Source organism: Lathyrus oleraceus, chromosome 7 (assembly GCF_024323335.1).
Source record: "Lathyrus oleraceus cultivar Zhongwan6 chromosome 7, CAAS_Psat_ZW6_1.0, whole genome shotgun sequence".
NCBI classification, from domain to species: Eukaryota; Viridiplantae; Streptophyta; class Magnoliopsida; order Fabales; family Fabaceae; genus Lathyrus; species Lathyrus oleraceus.
The window spans coordinates 411783276-411790892 of NC_066585.1; the positions used below are offsets into that span (position 1 = coordinate 411783276).

General features: G+C 39.0%; 1 pseudogene; it reads right to left on the reverse strand.

Moving 5' to 3' along the window:
• Positions 1–2191: 2191 nt before the first annotated feature.
• Positions 2192–7371, reverse strand: LOC127104089 (protein PAT1 homolog; annotated as a pseudogene).
• Between the last annotated feature and the right edge of the window lie 246 nt (positions 7372–7617).

The window sequence follows — 7617 nt, forward strand, 5'->3', positions numbered from 1 at the left end:
GGAGGAATAATTAGAAGTATGCTCGCAAAGGATTCGTATCCTCGTGCCTACGTATTCTCATCGTGCAATGAGAAAGTCAGAGAAATCGTAGTTCGGAACTACGAGAATAGGGAGAGACATTTGTCTAAGCAACGAGGGACTCACAAGACAAACACCAATTCAAGGAATGATTGCAGTACTGGATAATACGAGGAATAATGTATCACCTGATGGGGAATAAACAGTTTGAGATCAAATAAGAATAGTATCATGGATCCAAGAAGGAGATAGACTTTGAATCGGAGAGCAAGGTAGGCATTTACCAATATGTGGACTAGTAAGACCGCCACTATAGGGTAAAGCCAAAAAGAAAGACTGGATTAAATGTTTGGGCATAGTCCCAAACAAATCTGGATTGATGAGGTGGATTGCCGCTAAGACGTCCTAAAAGGGTAGACAATGAGTCCAAGGAGAAGTATGATTGATCTCAAAATGATGGTATTGATTGCAAGAATGAAGGATGATTGATTGATAAATAGGGTAGAAATAGATAAGGTAGCTCGCGAAGAAACTAGGTTCTCCTTCCTACGTATCCTTATAGTGCAATAAGGAAATCAGAGATTTCGTAGTTCAACCTACTAGGGCTGAAAACAAGATGATTGGGGGAAAAAGAATGTGATTAAATGATTAGATGAAATGATGGAATAAATCTGATAGTTACTTGATAAGAATCCCACTAAATTCTATGAGTAAAGGTGGATAGGATAAGCAACGAGCCAAACGTCTCGCACCCAAAGATATCCAGAATGAGTGTAGGAAAGCTCCAGTCTTATTCCTTCTTTACTACTTAAGGCTCATGGCATGTAGCTCTCATCCTAAGTTTCAAGTCACAAGAGGAGGATCTTTGTTGTTCTTGTGCTGATGAAGACCTTATCAATCATTCGATTCGAATTGCACTAAAGTCTATGAATAGAGGTGAATACGATGAGCGTTGGGTCATTCATCCCATACCCAAAGATATTCAGAATGGGGGTAGGAATTCTCCAGTCCCACTCCTTCTCCATTTCTTAAGGCTCGTGTCGTGCAACTCAATTCATGATTGATAAGTTGTTGATATAGTCCTTGCTTGTTGCATTACTTTGTGAAGAGAGACTTGCCAATCGTATGATGAGAATTGTGCTGAACTCTATGAATAGAGGTGAATACGATGAGCGATGGGTCATTCTCCCCATACCCAGAGATATTCAGAATGGGGGTAAGAATTCTCCAGTCCCACGCCTTCTCCATTACTTAAGGCTCATGCCACACGATTCTAGCTTTGATTTAACAAGCTCTTGTAGTTTGCCACCTTTGATTGCTTGTATTACCCACTGCTTGGTATGACTTAGGATGCCTTAATTGAAAATCTGACTTGAGGGTTCAAGCTCCATTGTGTAGAGAGAAAAAAAGTCTTATTAAGTGACCAAGGGTCTTTGGGTCACTCAATTTAGAGTATGGGATTATACAAGTTCAAAGGATTTAATTGATCAAACCAGGATTGATATGTACCGAACCAGGATTTATCATGGAATAAAGAACACTAGGTTCATCAATCTAATCACGACTCATGGAGGGAATCTTGGAAGTTGGTTTCATGGTTGCACACGAAATGTTATGTTGGAGTTTAGATGGAATGGGACTGCTATCGATGAAAAGCAGGGGGTTTTGTATTGTAATGGCATACTAGCATAATGTTTTTACTGTTATTGACTTGGTCTATTGTTGGTTGCATTCCATGTGAACTTATTTATTGCATTATGAGTATTAGTGGCATGGTTGTAGGTCTGTTACGTGTGGTTTGTGAATTTAATTTCGCCAAGTCGACCGTATAATGCTTTGGTGTTATTCCTGCTTGTGCGGGTGAATGAATTTCCGTTGATGAATGCTTCGGCTTGCATCGAACCTTGCTAACCTTGCTTTGGGCATTTTGTTGTTGAACTGTACTGCTACAAGTGGTTCTACACTCATGTTCTTTGCATGCCTCATCTACGACATGTAGGTTGATGGAATTGTGTTGTACAACCATGAACTAGAGAGATTCGTGTGTTACTGCAACTCGTTCACGCCTTTTGGGTCGTTACCGTCGTTTCGGTGAGGTGAGGTTTGTGAATTGGAATTTTTGTTATGGTTTTGTAGGGATAATGCACAAGAGTTTCACTAGCATTCACTCCACTCACAACCTCTTCCAGGAGTTGCTTTCTACATTCACCATCCCTAGCTTCTGATCATATTTTTTGATCATTGGTAAGCCAGAGGAAATATTGCGACGGACTCCACTATATAGCCCTGCCTGGTTGACCAAGTGATTCGGTATTCGCTGATTAAGAGGGGAACTCATAGGAAACTGGCGAATGTTTCCACCAAAAGGTAACCCGTGGTTTAATCCACCCAACTGTAGTCCAGAATTATATAAATGAGAACTATTTTGAGGAGATAGAGCCATTTGAGCTCCTATAGCATGATATGGAATGTTTAAGGGGCCTGTATTATGACTTGGAGAAGCCTACTAAGATCTACCACCGGGTGGAGGATAAGATGTAAAAGAAGAATTTGGTGCCAAAATAGAATCATTAGAAAAATGATGAAGGTCATGTTGTTTGTCAGGATATAAAGATGTATTGTACAAGGATTTCGATTCTTCTATGTGTGCAATGGAGGAAGGTGGCTGAGACGACCAACGTTTGCCCTCCTGTGTTTAAGAATCACGAAAAGACTGATCAAACAAATTAGGAACTGATTCATTTGAGTCAAGTTAAAGGTAGGGTAGTTGATGCCTTTACTGCTCAGGATATGAAGAAGTTTTATACAGGGAATTAGATTCTGGCAAAGGTGCAAGAGAAGGGTAAGGCTGCGATAACAGTCTTCTTCCATCCACATAACCTTCAATATCATAAGGATTCTGGTCAAACCAGTTAAGATCATCATTTTGTGTCCATTCAGCCATAGAATTTTCTCTTGATCCCCGTGCACCAATAACTGTTGTGCTTTGTGGTCCAATTTCAACCTTGTTCAACTTCCAAAAAGCATTGTTGAGTTCATCAATATCAGAAAGAGATTTTACGTCTTCAACCTCTTCTCTATTATTAAGAAGGAACTCCACCTCATTAGAGTCGAGGAAACATTCATCATCTTCTAACCCTGAGCATTTTGACCGAAAAATGCATATTGTGTTGCATCAAAAACTGCACCTTTTTTAGGAATGTCCTCTAATTTATTAAGATCTAGTTTGTTAGGAAGTCCTCTAACATCATCAGATTCAGTGTACTTAACACCTTCAATTAAAATTTATGGAACTGTAAGAAGCATCCTGCAAATTCTCAACTTTTTGTCCGTTCCCAAATGACAAGGAGGTAGTTTTTTGATACCTAATATGTTTTCTTACAATCATTTCCAGTCCTATAGTGCTCTTCATCAGTAACTGCCGCAGGGGATCCATCGCCTTCATCAGAGACAGTCAATACATCTTTAAAATCATTACTCTGCCAAGATTCACTGTTAACATCATAGCCACTTTTTTCCTTTAAATCGTGATCGAATTGATCATGCTTCTCTGAAAGAACACGAGCAACAACTCTACCATTCAAGAGTGTAGGTTCATCAAAAGGCCAACATTGCCCCTTTGAGCAAGACTTCTACCTTGGTTTGGAATCTTAACAATTAGCTTGGGAGTATTTCCTTCATTCTTTTACACTTGAACATCATTAGCTTAGCATAGAACTTCTCTTGTAAGGAAGCCGTAAGAAGGTTTTTGGAATAGAAGTACTCAAGACCGACGAGTATTAAAGATTTATGATCGAGCAACATGAATATCCCATGGAAATGGTCAAAAGCAAAGACCAATGCTACTTTGCACATGAAGCAATATTGAACGATAATATGGGAGAACGATGAGTAAAAGAATGGAAATCTAGGACTAGGATTAGAAAATAGGTGGGGTGACTTTGGTCAAAGTTGACCAAAAGTTAACTGTTGAGCAAAGTCAACACCTGGTCAAAGTGCCATTTTTTGTAATTTTTCCACTGTATGGACACTTATGCCTTGTATAACGGAATTTGGTGTTTTGGTATGAACATAATTGATATTGAATGAATGAAATTTGAAAAACATGACTTGAATGGAGATGAATTGATGAATTTGAACATGAATCTTGTACGAACTACTTGAAATGAATTGAAATGGACAAAAACTATGACTTGATCATGATTTGTAATGGATTTGGGAATGGATAATGTAAGTTGAAATAATGATGATTGGATTTGGGAATCAAAATGGTAATGGTTTAAAAAGGTTCAGAATGAAAATGATTTATGGTTGAAAAGTGTCTTATAAATTAACACCAATTATGACTTGGGAAACGATTTGGTTTGACATGGACATGAACATGAAAAGGTTAGATTGGCTTGTAAAATGAAGAAATCCAACTGGAAACCAATACACCTGACTTTGCATAGTGACTCAATATCCTTAATATGGGATTAGGTTTTAGGGTGGTCAGTTGACTTTGGTCGACTAGTCGACCAAAAAGTCAATAGTTAACCAAAAGTCCACTTAGGTAAAAATGTGTATTTTCTTATGGACAAATGAGTGTAGACCACAATGCCTATGAACCAAAGAGCTTATGCCATGACATGAATCAACCCAGATGAACGCCAATCAGACAACATATCATGACTGTGTGGAATCTTGATCAATGAATCAATGCCACGAATCTTCTAAGCCCATGAACTGTCTATAATGGACCAGATGAATCAGATGAAACCCTGATCTTGCATGGATACCCCATGAATGATGATGCCATAGTTAGAAACTAGGGTTTCCACTCTCTCAAAGTAGATACACAATTCACAACCTTCCAAGATCAATGACTAGAGTTTTGATGAATCCCAAATCCAATAGTTAACTAAGTAAGACGTAAAACTCCCCATTACATATCGAGTCGTGGGCTCTCCATTAGGGTTTAGAAGCCCATGTCATGCACGGAAGCCAAGCAACAAGGTCCCTCAAGACCAAGAATTAGGGTTGCAACCCGCACGATGAGCAATACCAAAATCTTCAATCCAAACATGCTTTGTTAACCAAAAACCTTGAATCTATGATGTTTGTTAGTCGATGTTAACCATGAATAAATGATGAGCATGAATGAGGTTAGATGGGTCTCAGGTTATAAGTTAGATGAAAAGTGAAAATGGAGGGCAAATTTTAGGGTACAACAACATGCTCTTCTTCATCACTTGATTTAGCAATCATATCATTAACATAGACCTCAATCTCTTTATGCATCATATCATGGAAAAGAGTGGTCATAGATCTCTGGTACGTTGAACCAACATTCTTTAAACCCAAAGGCATCACTCGATAACAGAATGTTCCCCAAGGTGTAATGAATTTGGTCTTCTCCATATCTTCGGGCGCCATTTTGATTTGATTATAACCAGAAAATCCGTCCTTAAACGAGAAGACTTTGAATGTAGCTGTATTGTCTACCAACAAATCAATGTGTGGCAGAGGAAAATCATCTTTTAGACTGGCTTTATTCAAATCTCTATAATCAACACACATACGGACTTTTCCATCTTTTTTTGGAACAGGCCCAATATTGGCCACCCATTGTGGATACTCGAAGGTAACAAGGATTCCCGCATCAATCTGCTTCTGCACTTCCGCCTTAATCTTCACTGCCATATCAGGATGAGTTCTTCTCAACTTCTTCTTGACTAGCGGGCATTCTGACTTCAAAGGCAATCTATGCTCCACAATATCAGAATCCAAACCAGGCATATCTTGATAGGACCAAGGAAACACATCAGAGTATTCATGAAGAAGATCAACGAACCCCTTCTTAACTTCTGGACACAGTCGAGACCCAATCTTGACTTCCTTATTATCATCTTCGGAACCCAAGTTGACTAATTCAATCTTCTCTTCCAACGACTGGATGGTTCTTTCCTCGTGCTCAAGCAAACGGGACAACTCATCATACACGTTTTCATCATCATTCTCTTTCTCAGCTTCAAACACAGAGAAATCAAAGTTTGGAGAGGGAGTAGGATCCTTACGTTCAATGAATTTGAGAACCAACCTGCATAATGATTTGATATTTTTATTTTAGAGAAATGGAGTTCAAACAAATATTATGCAGATATGGGAAAAATTATTGCTTATTTATGTTTTTTGTGATTACCGTTTTCAGAAAAAGTAAAAAGTAAAAAATAAAAACATCACAGATGTGGATGAATAAAATTGTATTTTTATTGATGATAATAAGGAAATGCCCAATAATGTTTCACTTCTCCCTTAGGCATAGGAGAAGGAATTTTCATAATAATAAAACATTTACTTTGAACGATGTACAATGATAAGAACGTCTACAACAACCCAATTGTTGCAAGTCTGGCCGTGTGTCACAAAATTGGCACAAGATTCATCTTCATCACCATCTTCAATAATAGTAGTTGAGTGTTGATCATTCTCGTGAATGAACCCTCCACTATGAAAAACTTGTTGCATAATCTTGACGTTGATGTTGAACGGCCCTTGCTGAAATCCTAGTCCAGCCTTATTCTTGTCTTCGATAATCTATATACCACGATCCCATTTGTCGGTGCTTCCAGCCTAAATAAATTTTTGTGCATCCTTCAGAAAAGACATGGATGCCCCAGTCTTTAGTTCATCAGCAATAGACGAAGCTTGGAATGACGTTCCAACTTCCTCTTCGGCTTCCACATACGTGAAGGATGACGAATGGCTCACTAGAAGCGCTTTCTCTCCACCAACAACGACAAACCGTTCGTTCTTCACAAATTTCAACTTTTAGTGCAAAGTAGACGTCGCAGCCCCAATCTCATGGATCCATGGCCTTCCCAATAAAGAACTGTAGGCCAGGTGAATGTCCATTACTTGAAAAGTAATTTCAAAATCACTCGGACCTATCCTAACCGTAAGGTCCACCTCTCCAATGACAGTTTTACGGGAACCGTCAAACACTTTAACCACAACATCACTGTACCTCATCGGTGCTCCTTGATACGACAGTCTTGCCAAGGTTGACTTGGTCAACATAAATAATGTTGAACTCACATTTCTTGATCAGAAATAACACCTCTTCGTCATCATTAGCCTTCAACCTGCTGGATTCACCAGACTGACAATTTGGAGCATTATCGGATCAACTGTAGTAACATCTTCCTTCTTACCCACTGAAACATCTTCCACAATTCTCGAAGATACAGGACCTAAAACATGACCACTACGGGTCACCTTTACTACATCTGCAATGCTTGCCACTAAATTTACAACGGGAAGCAAAACTTCATGCCCATTCTCAATCATGGTAGCATTGTACTTATACGACATAGTTTTATCGGATGAACAGGGGACGGGGTCCGCTAACCGTATGACCAACGACGATACCGATATGTTAACATTCTTGCTACTGCTACTATCAAACTCAATAACAACTCAGTCATGGGTTTTGAACACCGGTACTATAACATTCATATCATTGCCCATATTCCTGGTTTGCTGAACTTGAATAACGTTTTCATCCATCAATTTTGGAATATCCCTCTTAGCAATTACATATCCTCGAGGGTTGACGCT